This window comes from Hemiscyllium ocellatum, chromosome 42 (assembly GCF_020745735.1).
Source record: "Hemiscyllium ocellatum isolate sHemOce1 chromosome 42, sHemOce1.pat.X.cur, whole genome shotgun sequence".
NCBI classification, from domain to species: domain Eukaryota; kingdom Metazoa; phylum Chordata; class Chondrichthyes; order Orectolobiformes; family Hemiscylliidae; genus Hemiscyllium; species Hemiscyllium ocellatum.
Genome location: NC_083442.1, coordinates 17,122,894 through 17,147,076, shown reverse-complemented (window position 1 = coordinate 17,147,076; position 24,183 = coordinate 17,122,894).

The window sequence follows — 24,183 nt, the reverse complement described above, 5'->3', positions numbered from 1 at the left end:
TTCTACCCGACCACAGTAGAACATTAGATCCAGTAAAGGTTGGAACAAACTATCCCAACTATAAGCTGGTAGTGGTTGGCATTGCAACGTATTTGACAGTTCCCATTGTGATTTTGTACTCTTCCAATTGTATCCTGATGAATACAAGACAAAAGAATTCAACAGCATGTTGTTTTAACTCAATAATATTCAAGGCCATACTGTGAAACCACTGTTACATGCACCCGTTTTCTTTGATGTGACTTTAGCCTCTAATGCCTTATTATTATTCTTAAGCTATTCCACTTTGCTTAATTTTATCCAAATCACAGGCTCTGCACGGGAGTCTTGATGTTTCAGAGTTATAATTTGACTTTACCTGAATTCTCTATCACCCACTAGTTAAAAGCTATATCTGCTTCCTTAGTTATTCAAATCACTAGTGAAATAACTCCATGAAGGCCCGTATCCCATCACCAAGTCACCTTTATTTACATGTGCATAGTACATCTCACTGACCCAGATGGCTCCTCAAGTGAGCAGAACCCCTAAGAGTCCTGCTTATTATTTTTTCTTGCTTTTTGTCTTTTTTTTCTATTTTTTCTATTCCCCACACTATTGCCTAACAGCAGTAGTGCTTATATTTTGACACTCCTGTTTAGATCTGTCAGCCAGGGCTCCCTGATTGGACCAGATTAACAGCCCCAATCAGGGAACTCACATTCTGTGAGGTCCCTCAGCTGACTTCATTCCAGTCACTACAACTAAAGTATTGGTTCCAAATTAAAGTGGAGCTTCCATCAAATACCGGTTCCCTCTTTCCTGTGTACATTGGCCCCTGAATTGAAAACTCTGCCTTCCACACTCTCCCTTCATTCACAGTGTTCATCCCAAATGCACAAATTAGATGTGGCTGGAGGCCATTTAGCCCCTCAAGCCTCATCCGCTATTCAATGCTGACCCATGAACCTCTCATCTCTTTGTTAGTTTGCAGACGGCTGTTGTAACCCCCTAAAATATTATCTTTGAGGTTGGTTCCCAGAGGCGAGGGGTTGTTCAAGCCTCCAAAGTTGTCTTGGAGTCTCCAGGAATTAGAAGCACACAGAAAGATCATGGGGGCAATAACCAAACAGCAAATTCTAACCACATGCTTTGAACACTTTAACTTATTACTTTTAAAAGTATTGTAGGTAAAGAGGCAGGCTATTTGACTGGGTGAGGCAGATGGAGGCGAGTGATCATGAGTAAATCTAAGCAGAGTTGGTAAATACACCCCACACACAGACACTCACTGTTTCAATGCTCTTCACAAACTCACACGCAACACTGCAGCTATGACCCACACCAGCATGCACCCGAGCCTGCTCTTAACCTTGCTTTATGGGTTTAATTGAAGTTTTATGTAATTAATCACTTGATTCCTTTTAAACTCATTAATCTATCAAAGAGGAGTACTCCTTTACAACCTAATCCTCACCCACAATCCCCTCCACTTCCACAACTGCCTGAATATTGAGGGAGTAAAATTCTATTCCATTCTGTGAATTGGTCAAGTGTGTGTGTGTGTGTGTGTGTGTGTGTGTGTGTGTGTGTGTGTGTGAATATGTGAGTGTGAGAATGTGTGTGTGCGTGTGAATGTGTGTGAGAATGTATGAGCCTATGTGAATGTCTGTGTAATTGCGTATGTTTGTCCATGTGTGTCTGTGTTGCATGCATGATCTGTGTGCGTGTATGTGTGTCTGTATGCACATGCCATGTCTGTATGCATGATGTGTGTGTGTCTGTGTGTGTGTCTGTGTGTGAGCGAGAGAGTGTATGTTTGTGTGTGTGTCTGCGTGCATGTGAATGCGTGAGCCTATGTGTATGAGTATGTATGCGAACATGTGTGCATGCCTGTGTGATTGTGTATGTGTCCATGTGTGTCTGTGTGTTGCGTGCATGATGTGTGTGTATGTATGTGTGTCTGTGTGTGTGCACATGATATGTATGTGTCTGTGTGTGAGTGAGAGAGTGTCTGTGCGTGCGTGTGTGTGCGTGTGTGTGTCTGTGTGTCAATCCGTGTGTCAGATCAATGATACCCTGCAGCATGGGGAACCAGCATGCCCTTACACTCACTCAGTCTAATATCTTGTGAATGCCAAGTGGGAATGAGACAAAGCTATCTGAGTGCACAGAGAGCCTGAAGAATCAATACCTCCCTCACCTTCTTATACAGCACCACATTGAAAACCATCTGATTTGTGTCTATCTCCAGCCACAGTCTGAAAGGAGATGGATGTGTAACAGCTAAAGGTAACAGCTCTGACCACTTTGTCAGCTGCTGCCATTGCTGTTTCTCACTACTTTATACTTCCTGCTGCACCCGCAGTAGTGAGGGAATATCAATCCTGGACACCTTACTGAACTGAAGGTGACTCGAACATTGCTTGTCACTGAGGTTGAGGGAAATGAATTGCTGCCCAACTTTAATGAAACAAAGGTCTGCAGATGCTGAAGATCTGAAACAGAAGCAGAAATTGCTGGAGAATGTCAGCAGATCTGGCCGCATCTGCAGAGAGAAAGCAGAGTTAACATTTTGAGCCCAGCGACCTTTCTTCAGCTCCCTAACTTTCCTTTCACCAAAAATCTGTCCCGGTCCATCCACATCGATGCTGCAGTCAAGAAAACACACCTATACCTCTACTCCCTCTGGAGGGTAAGGAAATTCGACAAGTCCACAAAGACTCTTATTAATATTTATAGCTGCATCATAGAAAGTATCCTCTCAGGATGTATCACAGCTTGGTTTGGCAATTGCTCTGCCCAAGATCACGAGCAACTACAGAGAGTTGTGAAAACATCCCAGTCCATCACACAGACCAACCTTCCATCCATTGACTCCATCTACATTTTCTGCTGCCTCAGGAAAGCAGCCGACATCATTAAAGACCCCTCCCACCCGGTGATACTCCCTTCCACCCTCTTCCATTAGGCAGAAGATATAAAAGTTTGGAAATACGTACTAACAGATTCATGAACAGCTTCTTCCCTGCAGTTCTCAGACTAATGTACGGACCTCTCAGATATTAGAGTTGATCTTTCTCTGCACCTTCTCTCTATGTAACACTATATTCTGCATCCTGATGGACTTATATAAGGTCTGATTTGCCTGGATAACAATATTTTTCACTGCATCTCTGACAATAATCAATCAAATGAAATGCTCTTATAGCAGCATAGTGATTCAATAAGATGTCTGAAAGCAATTTACTTCAGTACATGCCTTTAGTCAACAAAGAACACATTGCAATACAGCCAGATTAGTCCATGTATATATTTTGAACCGTAGAGAACTGTTGAGAGAAGTTCCAAAGGTTCACACAGTGCAGTAGCAGACAGCTGAAATAACCAGTAACTAATATAAGGGATGCATTTCAGGTAGTCTAATTCGAGAGCGAATTATACACTAAATGGAAGAGCCTTGGGAAAAGTTGATGAGCAGCGAGATCTGGGAGTTCAGGTCCATTGTACCCTGAAGGTTGCTGCATAGATGCATAGTGTAGTCAAGAAGGCATATGGTATTCTTGCCTTCATCAGATGGGGTATTGAGTGTGACAACTGGCAGGTCATGTTAAAATTGCACACGACATTGGTTCGGCCGCATTTAGAATACTGTGTACAGTTCTGGTCGCCACACTACTGAAAGGATGTGGATGCTTTGGAGTGGGTGCAGAGAAGGTTTACGAGGATGTTGCCTAGCATGGAAGATGCTAGCTATCTAGAGGTTGAGTAGGTTAGGTTTGTTTTCATTAGAAAAAAGGAGATTATGGGGGGACCTGACTGAGGTCTACAAAATCATGAAGGGTATAGCCAGGGTAGATAGAGATAAACTTTTCCCGGGGTGAAGGATTCAATAACGAGAGGTCATGCATTCAAGGTGAGAGATGAAAGGTTTAAGGGGGACATATGTGGCAAGTACTTTACACAGAGGGTGGTGGTGTCTGGAATGGGTTGCCAGCAGAGATGGTAGAGGTAGGCATGGTAAATTCATTTAAGATGCGTCTGGACAGATGGGGAGCAGAGAGGTACAGATGCTTAGGAATTGGGCGACAGGTTTAGAGAGTGGATTTAGATTGGCTCAGGCTTGGAGGGCCGAAGGGCCTGTTCCTGGGCTGTAAATTTCCTTTGCTCTTTGTTCTTTAATGTTCAGCATCTTGCAATCATTTTCAATAGTGCTCTCGGGCGGTATTCCTTCCATTTACTGAGACGAGAGAGCATTTGAGATTGAGAAGTGGCTGAAGGCACTGGATACCACAAAGGCTATGGACTCTGACAAGAACCCAGCAATAGTGCTAAAAAATCAACCATGCCCTTCACCAAGCTGCTCCAACACAGCTACAAGACTGCCTGTGACTTGGCGAAGCTGTGTCCTGTTCATGAAAAGCAGGGCAGATCCAACTTGGCCAACGATGTTCCCATCAATCATCAGCAAATTGATGCAAGGGGTTTGTTGACAGTGTAATGAAACAGCACTTACAAAGGAAATCGACTCTGCTAGGGCCACGAACTCAGCACCGCCTTCCTAACCTGCAATCTTCTTCCTGACCTCTCAGCCCCCACCCCACTCCGGCCTATCACCCTCACGTTGACCTCCTTCCACCTATCACACCTCCATCGCCCCTCCCCCAAGTCCCTCCTCCCTACCTTTTATCTTAGCCTGCTGGACGCACTTTCCTCATTCCTGAAGAAGGGCTTATGCCTGAAACGTCGAATCTCCTGTTCCTTGGATGCTGCCTGACCTGCTGCGCTTTTCCAGCAACACATTTTCAGCTAGGGCCACGAACCACTGGATTTTACACCAGTCTTGGTTCAAGCATGGACATAAGAGCTGAGAATGAATAATCTTGACATCGAGGCAGAATCTGACCGAGTGTGGCATCAGGGAACCCTAGTTATACATTGATTCAATGAGCTTCAGAGGGAAAACTCTCTGCTGGTTGGACTCATACCCACCACAAATGAATATGGGTCGACAGATGTGAAGCTGCAAGAGCACAACAAGTCAGACAGCATCCGAGGAGCAGGGAAGGCAATGTTTCAGGCTGAAACCCTTTGTCAGGATGAATGAAACATTGACTTTCCTGCTCCTCGGATGCTGTCTGGCTTGCTGTGCTCTTCTATTGACTCTGCAGTCCTTACTCTCTGGTCGTCACAAATAAATATGGACGTGATTGTTGGAAGTTGATGATTTCAGTTAAGGAGACCTCTTGCAAGAGTTCCTCAGGATCATGTCCTCGGCCTAACCATCTTTAGCTGCTTCACCAAAACCTTCCCTCTATCATAAGGTCGGAAGTGGGGATGCTCACCGATGATTGCGCAATGCTCAGCACCACTCCTGACTCTTCAGATACTGAAGGAGTTTGTTTTCAATAGCAGCGAGACTTGGACAACATTCAGTGAAGGGTCGGCAAGTGGCGAGTATCATTTGTGCCCCACAAGTGCCAGGCAGTAATCACTTGAAAGGGTTCAGAAAAGATATACAAGGAGGTTACCAAGGTTGGAGGATCTGTGCTATAGGGACAGGCTGGGGCTGTTTTCCCTGGAGCATCGGAGGCTGAGGAGTGACCTAATAGAGGTTTATAAAATCATGAGGGCATGGATAGGGGTGGGAGAGTCCAGAACTAGAGGGCATAGGTTTAGGGTGAGACGGGAAAGATATAAAAGACACCAAAGGGGCAACCTTTTCATGCAGAGGGTGTATGGAATGAGCTGCCAGAGGAAGTGGTGGAGGCTGGTACAATTGCAACATTTAAAATGCATTTGGATGGGTATATGAATGGGAAGGGTTTGGAGGGATATGGGTTGGGTGCTGGCAGATGGGACTAGATTGGTTTGGGATACCTGGTCAGCATGGACGAGTTGGACCGAAGTGTCTGTTTCCGAACTGTACATCTCTATGAATCTATGACCATCAGCAAGAGAAAATCCAACCATTGCCCCCTGATGTTCAATGGCATCACCGTTCCCCACTATTAACATCTTGGGAATCACTATTAACCAGAAACCAAACTGACAAGCCATATAATTACTGTGAATACAAGCGTAGGTCAGAGGCCAGGAATTCTGCAGTAACTCATCTCCTGACACTCCTTGTCCACCATCTACAAGGCAGAAGTCAGGGGTGTGATGGAACCCCCTGCACTTGGCTGGATTGGGAGCAGCTCTAACAACACTCACGAAATTCAGTGTCGTCCGGGACAAAGCAGCCCGATTAATTGGCACACTCTCCACTACTGAGGCATAGTGCCAGCAAGGTATACCATCTTCAAGATTCACTGTAATAGTTCATCAAGGTTCCTTAGACAGCACCTTCCAAAGCAATCCTCTACTGTCTGGAAGGACAAGGGCAGGAGATACATGGAAACACCACGCCCGACAAATTTCTCTCCAAGCCACTCACCATCCCGACAGGGAAATATATCGCCGTGCCTTCACTATCGCTGGGTCAGAATCCTGGAATTCCCTCTCTAAGGGCATTGTGGGTCAACCTAACACACATAGACTGCAGCAGTTCAAGAAGGCAACTCACCTCCACCTTCTCAAGGGGCAACTAGGGACAGGCCATAAATGCTGGGCAGGCAGTGTTCCTGTGAACGAATTAAAAGTAAGATTCAAAGGAATTAAAATGCCAGGAGGGTTAGAGGAGAGGTGAGGAAAATCACTTTCACTCAGGGGGTGGGTAGAGGTCTGGAACTCACTGCCTGAGGGAAATAGAGGCAGAAACCCTCAACTCATTTGAATGTATGTGGATGTACAGAAAGCTCTAGAGGTAGGGGTAACACGGTGGCTCAGTGGTCACAACACCAGGGAACGGGGTTCGATCCCAGCTTTGGGGGACAGTCTGTGTGGAGTTTGCAAATTCTCCCTGTGTCTGCGTGGGTTTCCTCCCACAATCCAAAGGTGTCAGGTGAATTGGCCATGCTAAATTGCCCATAGTGTTAGGTACATTAGTCAGAGAGGAACGGATCTGGGTGGGTTACTCTTCAGAGGGTGGACTTGTTGTTCCCACACTGTAGGGAATCTAATCTAAAGCCAAGTGCTAGAAAATGGGATTAGGGTTGAGTGATTCATTTTTTTTGGTGGATGCAGGGACAATGGAAAAAGTGACCTCAATCAATCTACATTTCCTCGGGTCCGAAAGATCTGCCCAGGAGGAATGTTCAGTGATGTGTGGAGAGTATGGGGATGGGGGTGGGAAATGACAGTCTCCTTAGGGCAGCCAGCAGGGACACTGTGGGTGGAATGGCCCCCTGTTATGCCGTAACAATGCCAGGGCTCTGCCAACTCAACATTACTCCCCTGAACACCTCATGACAGTCCAAATCTCCAGCTTCAGGAACCACCTCAACAAGGAAGAAACTTTGGCTGCTCCTCCCATTGTCACTCATGATCCATCTGTACAGTTGTCAGCTATATGTCTTTAAGAAGAGGCTGAATTACTTGGGGCTGTTTTCCCTGGAGTGTCAGAAGCCGAGGGGTGACCTTCTTGAGGTTTATAAAATCATGAGGGCAAATTCATTGCCACGGAAGGCTGTGGAGGCCAGGTCATTGAGTACATTCAATACTGAGATAGATAGGTTCTATCAAGGCAATCAAGAGTCCCAGGGAGAAAGTGGGAGAGTGGGGTTGAGAAACTGATCAGCCATGATTGAATGGCAGAGCAGATGTGATGGGTTGAATGGCCTAATTTCTGCTCCTGTGTCTTGTGGTCTTATAACATTGTATTGGTTTCAACTATTTTTCTTTCTTCTCTTCTCTCTTCTCTTGATGTCCAGAAATGCTGTGACACACAACTGAACAACTTTCCCACCACCAAATCACCATGTCTTTGTTTGAAAAACTATAAAGCCATCACCAGCAATTCACCCCTGGAGCCAACTGGTCACATGCAAAACCCGCCAAGGCAATGCAAGCCCTCAAAAGGAAGGATTGAAAGGGTTCAGAAAAGATTTACAATGATGTTGCCAGGGTTGGAGGGTTTGAGCTATAAAGAGAAGCTGACCAGGCTGGGGCTGTTTTCCCTGGAGCATCGCAGGCAGAGGGATAACCTTATAGAGGTTTACAAAATCATGAGGGACATGGATAGGGTAAATAGACAAAGTCTTTTTCTTGGGGTGGGCGTGTCCAGAATTAGAGGTTAAAGGTGAGAGGGGAAAGATTTCAAAGAGACCTACGGGGAAACCTTTTCACTCAGAGGGTGGTACGTGTATGGAATGAGCTGCCAGAGGAAGTGGTGGAGGCTGGTACAATTACAACATTTAAAAGACATCTGGATGGGTATATGAATAGGAAGGGTTTCGAGGGATATGGGCCGGGTGCTGGCAGGTGGGACTAGATTAATTTAGGATATCTGGTTGACATGGACAGGTTGGACTGAAGGGTTTGTTTCCCTGCTGTACGTTTCTCTGATTCTATGAGAGGGAGAGGGAGAAGGGGCTATATCAAAATGGAATTCGAGGTGGGGGGAAATAAGGTATGGTATACCCCATGGCACCTAACTCTCTCAAAAGGCATTGTGATTATTGATGGGCACCAAGTGCTCCTTCTCAAAGGGATACATGGACACGAATGTAGGTGCAGAAGAGGGACAGTCAGTCAGCAGAAATGGCCCCGTTCCATAGCCCACTTGTTGTTCATGACCAGCCTAAGCAGGCCAAGGGACAGACCCACAAGACAATCCTCTGACTTGCACTCACCCCTCCGCTGTGCAGGTTGGTTCAGGGAAAGCATCCAGCGCACTGAGCTGCCACCATTGAATAATTCTCCGCTCTGTGTAAACAGAGGGAGCCCTCCATTAGAACAGAATGAGTTTGCACAGCTCAGTTTAGATTAGATTAGATTACTTTTAGATTAGATTACTTACAGTGTGGAAACAGGCCCTTCAGCCCAACAAGTCCACACCGACCCGCCGAAGCGCAACCCACCCATACACTTACCCCTTTACCTAACACTACGGGCAATTTATCCTGGCCAATTCACCTAACCTGCTCATCTTTGGACTGTGGGAGGAAACCGGAGCACCCGGAGGAAACCCACGCAGACACGGGGAGAATGTGCAAACTCCACGCAGTCAGTCGCCTGAGTCGGGAATTGAACCTAGGATCTCCGGCGCTGTGAGGCAGCAGTGCTAACCACTGTGCCACCGTTTATTACCCAATCTATTCATCGATTTGCAGCTGAAAGGCCTACGGCGTCACCTGTCAGAGACAGGAAGTGGATTGTATCAGACATTAAACAGGGCACTTCAGCTGGCTACTGCATGGGCCCTTGTGGTGCTGTGGTACAGTCCCTATCTCTGGCCCAGGTTCAAGTCCCACCTGCTCTCAAGGTGTGTAACAGCATCTCTCACCAAGTTGGCGAAACATCTTTGCTGCTTATGAACCAGAACATCTCAGAGAGTGTGTTATTTTGTTGAAAGGAAAGGTAAAAGAACAAACCTCGCAGTGAGGCTGATGTGCTAGTGTCCCTACCTCTGAACCAGGAGGCCCAGGTTCAAGTCCCACCACCTCCAGAGGTGCGTGATAACATCTTGGGACAGGCTGTTCAGGTATAATGTGAGCAGAATGCCGGCCTATGGTGGATCAATGGTGCAAGAAAAGCTGTAAAGGTGAGTGTTTGTGTGAGCGTGTGTGTGTATGGAGAGAGAGACTGACAGTGTGATGTCTATGCTCACAATTGAATATAAATGAGCGATGTTTAATATACTGAGCTCCAGAGCACATCACCAGCAGCATGGAGCCTGCTGTCACACTATAACAAACCTCACAAGTGCTTGCTCAGGCAGGGGCCTGTTCCCCTACCAATACCAGCCCTCTCCTGCAGCTCCTAACAAGCTGGTGATCAATAACAATCAGCACTAAAGGAGCTGGAAGTTTTACAAATGTTGGTTCCATCACAAAACACATTCCCTGGACCTCTGACGGCTTTCTTTCTGATGAATTTTTAATTTTTTTTTCTTAACAAAGAAATGTCTCTTCTCTGATTCAAAGAAATAGCTGTAAGTAATGTGATAGAATGGAGCTGTCCTATCACTTTCTGCTTCTAGTGTCAAGGCAACAAATTGTCAGGCGCTTTTGATTAGACAGCTCCTTTTGTTCCTGACCTCCAAATCATGAAAAACATGCTCTTTGCATTTGAATATGATATGAGGAAGGCTGTAATGTGCTGGTTATAAAACAACAGCAACAGTGCCCAAGGCAGCACCTGTAACAGGGGGGGTCATCCTGACTCGCTGGCAGATTGGAGCGGTGCTCCTCACACTGGGCTAGTTTATTAGGCTTAATGAGCGAGGCTTGTCACTTCCCCAGTGATTGAACAGAGCACTCTGTGCTCCCATCTCCGTTGGCCCCACCACTTGAAAAGTGAACGCCCCAGGCTGGGAGGTGTTGCAAGCTAGCGAACCAGCCAGCCAGCCAGCGCGCATTACAGCAACACAGAACGCCAACTCCTGCCCAGGTTCCGAGCCCCAGCAAACCCCCACCCCACCCAACAAACACCCCCGCTCCACCGACCCTCCCCCCACCCCCCTCCCCGTGTATGTTGCAAATCTGGTCACTTAACGGCGCACCGTTCTCATTCAAACAGAGAACTTGCTTTGCAAATCACTGATTGAAAAGCCCCTGTAGATTGGGAGGACTGGGCCCCTTAAGTAAATAGCACTTTATTATTAAACCGTACAGATTGTATTGAAATATATATTCTTAACTAAATAGGATCGATGGTTCGCAGCAGCCTTTGATGAAATGATTTGTTAGAATGATTGCTGTGAACTACAATATAATGCAGCTCAGATATTTAGAAGGCAGAACATTTGTCAGTGTCACTCTCCCGAGTGAAAGTGCACAATCTGATTCCTAATTCAACCAGCCGATTCTTGCAGCTATCCGTGCTCTGGTCTGACCCACTGCGGGCACCTCTTCGCCACACACGCAGCCAAAGCTTTGCCCTTATGGAGGTGCAGAGCTCCCCAACAGTGAAGCAGGGGGCAAATCTCGGGCCTGGTGATGAGTGATGCATCCGCTGATGGGTGTACACTTTGGTTTTCATCGCCGTAGCGACCGAAGTGACCATGTCCCAGCCTCAGGCTCAGGAGGCTGAGCTTCAAGTCTCACCATGGTGTGCAACAGCACGTTTGAATAGATTAACTTGAGGTACAGAGGTAATGCCTGTGCAATATGGAGAGCAAGATCTTTTCCCCAAGGTAGGAGAGTCCAGAACTAGAGGGTGTGGTTTTAGAGTGAGAGGGGAAAGATTTAAAAGGGACCTAAGGGGCAACTTTTTTACGCAGATTGTGTATGGAATGAGCTGCCAAAGGAAGTGATGGAGGCTGGTACAATTGCAACATTTAAAAGGCATCTGGATGGCTAGATGAACATGTAGGGTTTAGAGGGATATGGGTCATGTGTTAGCAAGAGAGACTAGATTAGTTTAGGATATCTAATCAGACAAATTAGACCGAAGTGTCTGTTTCCAAGCTGTACATCTCTATGTCTCAATGACTAAGTCCCATCTGCCTCAGGTGTGTCATAATATTGAGTCTTAAAGTTCTTACAGCACAATTTCTAGACCTGTCATGTGTGGGCCTGTCCTGTGTGGGCCTGTCATGTGTGGGCCTGTCCTGTGTGGGCCTGTCTTGTGTGGGCCTGTCATGTTTGGGCCTGTCATGTGTGGGCTGTCATGTGTGGGCCTGTCCTGTGTGGGCCTGTCATGTGTGGGCTGTCATGTGTGGGCCTGTCCTGTGTTGGCCTGTCATGTGTGGGCCTGTCATGTGTGGGCCTGTCATGTGTGGGCCTGTCATGTTTGGGCCTGTCATGTTTGGGCCTGTCATGTGTGGGCCTGTCCTGTGTGGGCCTGTCCTGTGTTGGCCTGTCCTGTGTGGGCCTGTCCTGTGTGGGCCTGTCATGTGTGGGCCTGTCATGTGTGGGCCTGTCATGTTTGGGCCTGTCATGTGTGGGCCTGTCATGTGTGGGCCTGTCTTGTGTGGGCCTGTCATGTTTGGGCCTGTCATATTTTGGCCTGTCATGTGTGGGCCTGTCATGTTTGGGCCTGTCATGTTTGGGCCTGTCGTGTGTGGGCCTGTGATCTAGTCTAATCCCATTGCCCAGCACTTGGCCTGTAGCCTTGTATGTTGCGGCATTTCACGTGATCATTGAAATATTCCCAAAAATGTCTTCAGGGTTCCTGCTACTCTCACCATTACAGTCAGTTCCAGATATCCAACACCCTCTTCCTCAAAGCCCCACTAAACTTCCTGCTCCTTACCTTCAATCTGTGCTTCCTGCTTCTTGACCCCTCGACCAAGGGAGAATTTTCTCCTTATTTATCCTAGAAAATTGAGCACCTCAGTCAGGCTCCCGTCTTTCTCTTCCAGTTAAGGTACCATCCTGGGGAATCTCCTCTGCGTCCCCTCCAGTGCAATTACATTTTCCTATTGAAACCAGAGCCACACACAGTCTTCCAGGTGGGGCCCCATGAACATGATATTCTCTTCATAACCACCCAACACATCGATTTACTGCCTTGACTAATAAAGGCGAGTATTGCATTTGCCTTCCTGATTATTTTATATCTCTGACTCGCTGCCTCCAAGGTTTTATAGATTGACAGACTAAGATTCCTCACAGGTCCGACAATGTAGCTTGGGCAGCGTGGTGACTCAGTGGTTAGCACTGCTGCCTCACAGCACCAAGGACCTGGGTTCGATTCCAGCCTCGGGCGACTGGTGGAGTTTGCATGTTCTCCCCATGTCTGTGTGGAGTTTGCATGCTCTCCCCGTGTCTATGTGGAGTTTGCATGTTCACCCCGTGTCTGTGTGAAGTTTGCATGTTCTCCCCATGTCTGTGTGGAGTTTGCATGTTCTCCCCGTGTCTGTGTGCGTTTCCTCCGGGTGCTCCAGTTTACTCCCACAGTCCAAAGATGCGTGGGTGAGGCAATGACTTTGTGACGTGTTCACTGGACTGTTGACCTGGGGTCCCTGGTTTGAATCCTGCATTGGCAGGTGGTGGAATTCGGATTGCATACTTTTTTTATAATCTGGAATTGTGAGTCTCATGATGATCACAAATCCATTGTCTGAAAAAACCCAGCGTTTCTTTTAGCAAAGGATGTTGTCATCCTTACCTGGTCTGGCCTACATGTGATCCCAGACCCACAGCAACGTGGGTTGACTTTTAACTGCCCTCTGGGCAATTAGGGATGGGCAATAAATGCTGGCCTAGCCATGGTTAGTATAGGGTTTGGGGTCTGCATGGGGATGCTCTTTGAAGGGTCAGCGCAAACTTAATGGGCTGAATGGTCACTTTCCACACTGTAAGAACTCTATGGTACTCCTTTACCTCGGTGGTTCTCCCAAAATGCATCACCTCACACTTTTCACAAATAAATTCCATTAGCCATTGTACAGTCCATCTGACCAGCCTTCTACATCATCCTGCTGTCAATTGCTGTCCTCCTCGCTACTTAACACACTGCAAATCTTTGTGTTACTGGTCAACATAAAGACCCTACCTCCCAGATCGTTAATGTACACAACACAAGCAGTGAGAGACGCAGTGCCCAACCCTGTGGTACACCACTGGACAGAAACTTGCAGTCAGACAGGAATCACTGGACTGATAAGCGACAATCCTTTCCTTCCAACCAGATTCATTCCTCCCTTCGACCAATCAAGTCGTACCCACCACTGTATTGGATAAACATATGGATAATCATGGAATAGTACAGGATAGATGGGCTTCAGATTGGTTTCACAGGTTGGCGTGATATCAAAGGCCGAAGGACCTGTACTGTGCTGGAATGTTCTATGTTCCATGTTCTAGTCCCAGGCTAATACTGTGGGGACCTGGTGGAATTGGCATTCAGTTAACAAATGGAATGTGTGGTCTCTGTAGTGGTGACCATTGCTGTTATAAATCCATGTGGTTCATTGATGCCCTTCAGTGAAGAAAATCTACTGTTTTTTTCATGTGAGAGCAGATCAGCAGTTGACTGTTAACCCTTTTGCAAAATGGCCAAGCAAGCAATTTGGTTCCAAGGCAATTAGGAATGGGCATTGAATGCCAGCCTTGCCAATTACACCTACAGCCCCTGAAATTAACAAAAACATGAAATGGTACAGCCATTTTGAAGAAAGCCATTTGGCTCATTATCCCTGTGCCAGGAAATGAGGGGATCCTGATGATGTCTTCTCTATGTCAAGCATAAACTAAGTAGACATTTCACTGAACATCTCAGTCTGACCTCCCAGTTACCGCCCATTTCAATTCCCTCTCCCAGTCCCTCTCCGACATGTCTATCCTCGGCCTCCTCCATTGCCATGGTGAATCAGACCACAAATTGGAGGAACCACACCTTTTCTTCCTGCTGGGCCCAGAAAACACAAGTTCTCCAATTTCAAATAGCCTTCCCACCTATCCCCCGACTCCCTTTTCAGCCCCTCCTCATCCCTTCCACTCCACCTACTGACCCTTCCTCCCAGTGACCAACCAGATTCATCCCTCCCATCGACCAACCAGGCCGCACCAACCACCTGTGTTCACCTATCACTACCTCACCATTCCGCCCCATCCCCCCACACCCATAAACCATCCTCCCTCAGCCTCTTATCTGCAGCTCCCCTTACACCCACCCCCCACCCCCACTTCTGAAGATGGGTTAGATCTGAAAAGTCTACTTCTCCACCTCCTGATGCTGCCTGGCTTGCTGTGTTCTTCCAGCCTCCTGCCTGTCTACTTTACATTTCGAAATTGGTGAAGTTTTTGTGATAAATATACAAATTCCTGGTCATCCAATGTGTAGAGTCATTAGCCCTACAGAGTTCTGGGCAACGCACATTGGAAAGAATCTCTGCGCAAATGAGATTCACCAAAATAGTGCCAAGGGTAGGCTCTGAGAGGAGGTTACCTCAACTCCAATTTTAAAAGGTTGAAGAAATGATTTTTTATTGTGATCTTTAGGTTTATTGTGAATTTCAGAAGGTCTCAATGGGGTAGATAGTGGGAAATGCTTACAACTGGTGATCCAGTGCAGCACAAGGTGATCACACCTCGCTATTGGAGTCACGTCATACAGGAGCAGAATTAGGAAGCATCTTTTCACACAAAGAGGGGTGAAAATGTGGAACTCAATCTCACCACTCGCTCTCGACACAGCCACACAACTGATGATTTAATATCCAAGTCGTTATTTCTCGCTTCGCCGCAAAGGAACGTGAAGGTGGAATTAGAATACAGATCAGCGATGATCTCATTACAAGACAGAAGATGGTTGAAAGACTGAACCTTACTCCTCTTCTGACACACAGCAGCATTCACAGCTAGAAACGGCTCTGCAAGATTTTAATTGGGCATAAGTCTACAATAGGAAAGGTTTGAAGGGATAAGAGCCAGGAGCAGGCACGTGGGACCAGGTTAGTTAGGGATTATGTTTGGCATGGACTGGTTGGACCGAAAGGTCTGTTTCCGTGCTGGATGACTCTATGGCAAAGCAAGAAAAATGGGCTGTGAGACGGCTTGTCGTATGCATTGAGAAGGAAAGATGGAAGTGATGAAGGCTTTTGCTTATTTGTGTGAATATCACTTTAAGGCTGTTTGTTGTCCATTCCGAATAGCCCTTGAATTTGCTCAGCCAATGTGAGAGCAGGTAATAGTCAACCACATTGCATCCACGCAGCTACAGTGTGGGGCATCTCTGTCTCAACATTTGTCAATTAGATGAGGTATAACAATTTGAAGCAGATCCTTCAGCCCATCCAAACCTTGAAGACCATCCCACCCTATGCACAGAGCCCCACAATGGGAGGCAACCCACACAGACACGGGGAGAATGTGCAAACTCCACAGAGACATTCACCCGAGGCTGGGATTGAACCCAGGCCCCTGGCTCTGTGAGGCAGCAGTGAGCCATCCTAGTAAAGGTTACATCAGTATAGTCTTACCAGAGCTGCTTTCCTCTTTGGAGTGAAACGACTGGTAGTGGTTTAACCTAAGGGTCACCACACCTTAGGCGAGAGGAGAGGCTGAGGAGGAGAGCTCTTCCTGGTAACCTCAGCCAGTGCAGGAATTGAACCCACGCTGTTGGAATCACTGCATTTCTCACCAGCCATTCAAGCTAACAAACCCACTTCCCTACACTTGTATCTTCAGCAACACGAGTTTTCACTTCCAGATTTTTGAAAGTGAATTTACTGACTGAACTTCAACTCAATAGACAATAGGTGCAGGAGTAGGCCATTCTGCCCTTCGAGCCCGCACCACCATTCATTATGATCATGGCTGATCATCCTCAATCAGCTGTGACAGTGGGATTTGAACTCACGTTCCCCTGAGCAATCACGCTGAATTAGCAGCGCCGCAAACATCACCACAATGGGCAGCAGCAGCTCCTCCATAGATGCTCAGCTCGAGAGGATTACAGGCAGGCGAGGAAGATGCTCAAAAATGGTCTGAGGAGAGCCAGGAGGGGGCACGAGAAAGGCTTGGCAGGAAGGATGAGGGAGAATCCAAAGACATTTTACACGTATGTGAGGAATAAGAGAATGATCAAAGAAAGAGTAGGGCCGATCAGGGATAGCATAGGGAACTTGTGCATAGAGTCTGAGGAGAGAGGGGAAGCCCTAAATGAGTTTTTTGCTTCTGTCTTTACTAAAGAAAAAGACCTTGTAGTGAATGAAACCATTGAGGAGCAGGTGTGCATGCTGGAATGGATAGAGATTGAGGAAGCTGATGTGTTGAAAATTTTGACAAACATTAAGATTGACAAGTCGCCAGGGCCAGACCAGATTTGTCCTCGGCTGCTTTGAGAAGCGAGAAATGGGATTGCTTCGCCGCTTGCGAAGATCTTTACATCCTCGCTCTCCACTGGAGTCGTACCTGAGGACTGGAGGGAGGCAAATGTAATTCCTCTCTTCAAGAAAGGAAATAGGGAAATCCCCGGCAATTACAGACCAGTCAGTCTCACGTCTGTCGTCTGCAAGGTGTTAGAAAGGATTCTGAGGGATAGGATTTATGACCATCTGGAAGAGCATGGCTTGATTAAATGCAGTCAACACGGCTTTGTGAGGGCCAGGTCATGCCTCACAAATCTTATTGAGTTCTTTGAGGATGTGACTAGACAAGTTGATGAGGGTCGAGCAGTGGATGTTGTGCATATGGACTTCAGTACAGCATTTGATAAGGTTCCCCATGGGAGGCTCATTCAGAAGGTCAGGAGGAATGGGATTCAGGGGAACATAGTTGTCTGGATACAGAATTGGCTGGCCAACAGAAGACAGCGAGTGGTAGTAGAAGGAAAATATTCTGCCTGTAAGTCTGTGGTGAGTGGTGCTCCACAGGGCTCTGTTCTTGGGCCTCTACTCTTTGTAATTTTTATTAATGACTTGGATGAGGAGATTAAAGGATGGGTTAGCAAGTTTGCAGATGACACAAAGGTTGGAGGTGTCGTTGACAGTATAGAGGGCTGTTGTAGGCTGCAGTGGGACATTGACAGGATGCAGAGATGGGCTGAGAGGTGGCAGATGGAATTCAACCTGGATAATTGCGAGGTGATGCATTTTGGAAGGTTGAATTTGAAAGCTGAGTACGGGATTAAAGACAGGATTCTTGGCAGTGTGGAGGAACAGAGGGATCTTGGTGTGCAAGTACATAGATCCCTAAAAATGGCCACCCAAGTGGACAGGGCTGTTAAGAAAGCATATGGTGTTTTGGCTTTCATTAACAGGGGGATTAAGTTTAAGAGCTGTGAGGTCTTATTGCAACTCTATAAAACTTTGGTTAGACCGCACTTGGAATATTGCGTCCAGTTCTGGTCGCCCTAGTATACGAAAGATGTGGATGCTTTGGAGAGGATTCAGAGGAGGTTTACCAGGATGCTGCCTGGACTGGAGGGCTTATGTTATGAAGAGAGGTTGACTGAGCTCGAGCTTTATTCATTAGAAAAAAGAAGGAAGAGAGGGGACCTAATTGAAGTGTACAAGATAATAAGAGGCATGGATAGAGTTGATAGCCAGAGACTTTTTTCCCAGGGCAGAAGTTGTTAACACGAGGGGTCATAGTTTAAGCTGTTTGGCGGAAAGTATAGAGGGGATGTCAGAGGCGGGTTCTTTACACAGAGAGTTGTGAGAGCATGGAATGCGTTGCCAGCAGCAGTTGTGGAAGCAAGGTCATTGGGAATATTTAAGAGACTGCTGGACATGTATATGGTCACAGAAATTTGAGGGTTCGTACATTAGGTTTACCTCACATGAGGATCAATGGTCGGCACAACATTGTGGGCTGAAGGGCCTGTTCTGTGCTGTACTGTTCTATGTTCTATCTTCTAAGGGCCAATTTCAAAATATGCGTCCCGTTTGACTGACAGCAGAGCTGCATGTTTGGATAGTACGGAAAGTAGGTTTGTTCGGATAGCACAGGCTTAATGGCCCAAAGGGCCTCTTCTGCATTGTATGATTCTATCGAGGTGTTGGGGAACTTAAGGAATTGCTATAGAGTACGTGGGCTGCGGCATGTACTGGTTGAAAGGGGTTTCTTTTATCACATCTTTCCCATGTGATATGGAGAAGGAGCAGCATTTTTATCCTAATAATTATTTCAGGACAATTTCCATCCTTGCCTTATTCTTGCAAAGAAATAGAGAAGAAGGCGATAAAAGAAAGTAACCTGCCAAACATTTTGTCTTGAGGATGTGGCCTGTATAATTTGTTTCTATTAGTAGTTTGGCAGGAGATTGCTGGTGTCATATTGGCCTGCATGCGAGTTGACTGTAATTCTTATGAACTTAAACAAAACCTGCTTTTTCAGAGCACAGACAATGGAAATCAATCACTGCAATTCCAGGGAGACAACATTATGTTGTGAGGGAGGTGGTTGGCAAATGGAAAGAGCTCCCCTTATTTACAGGGACTATTGTGAGGCTCTTTTGGGATACGTATCATTTCTCGAATTCCTTGAGGATCCCCGAGTCATCTGCATGTGTTTTGCACAATCCTGTTGCTCTAAAAAATGTGAAAAATGACTTAATGCTTGAAAAATCACATCCTTTTCTTCATCTGGGTGTATTCGGCTCTGATAGAACTGCAAATGTCTTTGGAGATTCACTGAACTGTGCAAGTCCACAGACAGCATCCTGCAAGGAGATGTGCTGCTCAAAGCAGCTCTGACTGAATCCCAGGCTGATCCTCACTGATGATGAAACTGCAGGTGTATATCAAAAGAGATGATGTTAATTTGCTTTGGCTGTGGCGAAAAGCTGGCAACTTCCCGTTTATTGTGACTGTCCGATGATAATGCCGGTTATCTGACCATAATCCAGACTCAAACGTGCATTAACGAGTACACTGAGGAGAGTCCCAGAGGTGGTTATTATCCAGCAATTCCACTGTACTGCGAAATACGTCCATACCCTGTTGGGACAGAGATGGCAGCAAGGGCTTGTGGCAGTGGGTGACTGCTTTGGTGGTTTTCTTATTCATGTACTCAGTTCAATGTCAGTGCCCACACACGTACCCACACACGTGCACACACACACACACACACACACACACACACACACACACAGTCTCGCATGCACACATAAAGTCTCTGTCACATACACAATCACAGGCACACATGCACGCACATAAATGCACACACAGACAGTCTCTCTCACACACACACACAGGCTCACACACATACACAAACATACACAGTCTCAGACACACAAAGAAACACACGTACATGCACACATGTACACAAGCTCATAGAGGCACACACAGCCTCTCACACACATACACACAGTCTCTCACACACACATATACACACAGTCTCTCACACACACACACAAACACATACACATACACAATCTCACACACACATACACACAGTCACACACAGTTTCTCACACACACACATACACACAGTCTCACACACACACATACACACAGTTTCTCACACACAACGTTTCACATACACATATGCAGCCTCTCTATCACACACACAGGCTCACATACAGTTTCACACATACATGCAGTCTGTCTAACACACACACACACACACACACACACAGGCTCTCACACACACAAGCTCACATTTACACATTCAGTCTGTCGGACACACACATATACACAAACACACAGTCTCACACACACACAGACACAGACACACACACAAACACAGAACACAGAGTCTCTCTCATGCACACATGTTCAGATATTCAGTCTCTCACACACAGACAAGCACAGTATCACATGCCCACACACAGACACAGACATGCACAATCTCCCTGAGTCTCTGTCAACCCCACTCACATCCTAAGGAATGATTTCTTTTTCAATAATTGTCCAGGAACATTTGACCTGGAGCCAATGACTCTCCTCTGTTCTCTGCCCAGAGTCCTGCAAATGACTATTCTCTGGTTAGATACCGGCGAGGCCCGTCCTCCCCTTTGGGAGCACTGAAGATCAATCTCAGAAATAGAACTGGTTTCCCTGATTCCAGTGGAGGTCTGGTACTGAGAATCCCCCTTCTTCAAAGCAGCACTGAGTTTTCCCTGAGCAATTTGCTACCATCACCATCTGATTCACCAGGATGATACAGGGGGACGTAGAGACAAGAAGGACCATGTCAACAGATTGTATAATCTGGTCTTGTATTCGCCTGTGTGTTAAAGGCTGATGGATGATCTCACTGGTCTCTTTGGTTTGGGATTCTCACACCCCCCAACAACAGGTTTGCGCTCCATTGGCTCACTTAAGGTGTGGTATCCTCACTGCCTCCCCACTTTCCCCTAACCTCATGAGGCCTATTGAGGTCCAATGTAATCAATTAAATGGCCACACTAGTGCCCCATCACGTTGCCTCTTGCTGTCATTTCATGGGGTGGTAAGTGCTGAACTGGTGATGGACAAGAGCGTTGGGAGACCTCTCATAACTTTAACTCTCCCACTCAGTCCAGCCCTCTCAAACCCGGCCCTCAACCCCTCCTCATGCCTCTCATTGTGGCCTGCCAACCAATCACCTTTCATCAGCCCTCCATCAGCTTTTTTTTGTTCAGGGGCCACTGTAGTTCCAGCAGTGGCCACCACACAAAACCTGGCGCTATTGAGACTATGGATTGGATTGATGAAAACACTTGAAACTAGGCCCTTTCCTGTAGGCCGTGGCTTCACTAATGGCGGTGTAATAGCAATGTCCCTGGCCGGGCAGCCCAAAGCTTCATCTGGGATATGGGTTCAAATCCCACCCCTGGCGAAGTTAACGTAAACGAATAAAATCTAGAATTGAAAACTAGTCTCCGTGATGGAGACCATGAAATGATCATCAATTGCTGTAAAACCTAATGAACTTTAGGGAAAGGAAATTGGCCATCCTTCCCTTGTCTGGTCTACACACGACTCCAGTGCTACAGCAATGTGATTGATTGATTCTCGGCTGCTCTCTGGAATGGGAAGCCCAGTCATTGATGGCCTTCAGTCGATGGAAGTATAGGGAAGGATAAAGAGAGCCCCATGATGGTTGTAGAGTTGTACAGCATTGGAAACAGACCCTTTGACACAACATGTCCACACCAACCAGACATCCCAATCTGATCTAGTTTCACTTGGTAGCATTTAGCCCATATTCCTCTAAACCCTTCCTGCTCATACACCCATCCAGATGCCTTTTAAGTATTGTAATTGTACCAGCCTCCACCACTCCCTCTGGTGTACTCATGAGTGAGATCCCAACTATTGCTTTTGTGTCAAGTGTTGGAAAGCCTCCAAAATACAGCACTTTGAAATGTTTAAAGGGTTCAACAGAGTAGATTATAGAATCCCTGCAGTGTGGAAGCAAGCCATTTGGCGCATTGAACCTTCTGAAGGACATCCCACCCAGACTCACCTCCCTATCCTATCCCTGTGACCCTGCATTTCCCACGGCTAATCCACCAGCCTGCACATCCCTGGACACTATGGACGATTTACCCTCTAGCTTCTGTCTATATGGAGTTTGCGTGTTCTCCTGTGTCTGTGTGGGGATTTTCTCCCCATGCTCTAGTTTCTTCTCAAAGTCCAGTGATGTGTAGCTTAGGTGGATTGGCCATGCTGAATTGCCTATAGAGTGCAGGGTGGGTGGGTTAGCCATGGAAAACATGGGGATTGAGTGGATGTTCTTCAAAGGGTCAGTGCAGACCCGATGGGTTGAATGGCCTTTTCCTGCACTGTAGGGATTCTATAATTCAGCTTGTTTTTATATGTCTGCTTATAAATGGAGCTAGTCCCACTACCCTGCTCTATCCCAGACCTCCAAGTGTACCTAAGTACAGTGAAAAGCTTTGTTTGTGAGCAATACAGGCAGATCATAGCAAGCAAGGACATACAGATCAGAGGGTGGAAAAGAAAATGTGGGCAGAGTAAGGTGTACAGGTTACACAGGGTGTGGGCTAGGTACGATCAGCATGAACAAGGTCAGCACTATTTGTAGTTACAGAGTCCATTCACCACAGCAGGGAAGAAGCTGTTCTTGACCTTGCTGGAGCGTGTGTACAAATTTCTGTATCTTCTTCCTGATGGAAGAGATTGTAGGAGAGCATTACCGAGTGGGGATGGGTCTTTGATGATGTTGGCAGCCTATCAGCCGTAAAAGGCGCTGGTGCGGCTGCACCTGGAGTATTGCGTACAGTTCTGGTCACCACATTATAGGAAGGATGTGGAAGCATTGGAAAGGGTTCTGAGGCGATTTACTAGAATGTTGTCTGGTATGGAAGGGCGGTCTTATGAGGAAAGGCTGAGACTTGAGGCTGTTTTTGTTGGAGAGAAGGTTGAGATGTGACTTAATCGAGATGTATAAGGTAATCAGAGGGTTAGAGAGGGTGGACAGTGAGAGCCTTTTTCCTTGGATGGTGATGGCTAACACGAGGGGACATAGCTTTACATTGAGGAGTGATAGATATAGGACAGATATCAGGGGTAGTTTCTTTACTGAGAGAGTAATTGGGGCGTGGAACAGCCTGCCTGCAACAGTCGTGGACTTGCCAATGTTAAGGGCAGTTAAACGGGCATTGGACATACATGTAGATAACAATGGAACGGTGTAGGTTAGATGGGCATCAGATTAATTTTATGGCAGCGAGCTGTGTAAATTGAGTCCATGGATCTCAAAGTCTCTTCAATGCCCCTATTGTGTCTGCCTCTATTGCCATCCTGGCAGTGTAAAATACCTGTCCCTCACATCTCCTTTAAACTTTCCCCCTTCTCCCCTTAAATGCATGCCCCCTAGTTTTAGACAATTAAGTCGCTGTTTAACTGTTTAATTTCTCGATGTGACTGTGGTGGTCACATCTTTAAATAGACCGTGTCCCAGTAAGGAGCTCCAATTCTTCCGGAGTGTGCGACTCATTTGTAAAGATAACGCACAGTGACAGGCCGCTGATGAATGTCCCAGTAATTTAGGTTCGGGTTAATGAAAGCCTTGCATATGTGTGCTGAATGACACAGTTTGGCATGAGGTAAATTACAGTGGGAAGATGCACTTTAATCAGGGACGGCAGGGTGTTGTGTGTTTGCATGTACTATGTTAATTGGCATCACGCTGGCTCTTAGTCTGAGTATTTGGCTTTAATGGTACAAAATGCAATGTTTTACATATTTCAACTGCCATCTATAGCTGACATTTTACTAATTCCACATTGGTTTATCACCAAACGAAACAAGCCAGTCTGAAGACTAACAACAGGGAACAGCAGTGCACTTGTCTTTAAACCATTTTGCAGATTTATACAGCTCCTTCCTTCATTAACAGATAGGAATTAGGAGGCCTGTGAACATGAGTGAGCCTGCTTCATTCAGTTTGGGTGAAAATCTCATTAAATATTGACATAATCTCATCTTCTTCATTTAGCCCTCTGGAATGTGTTGGAAACAGTATTTGTTTAGATTTTGTTTCAATTTTCGAAGTAAGGAATGATTCAGAGGTCTGTACTTTCAATCTTTTGTGAATCAAGAAGGATAATCCTGGCTAGAGCACTGATTTGCAAAGCTAAAGCTTTCACAGTGAAAGATTGCACTGGGAAATGCCACTTCGAAAGGTTCCCTTCAAATTATAGTCCAATCAATTAGATTATAGACTTTAAACTCACGGATAACTGTGGGCCAACACTCGATGCTTTAGTCTGGTTTTCCTCCTCCAAACAATATTTTATTCGTAATATCAATTC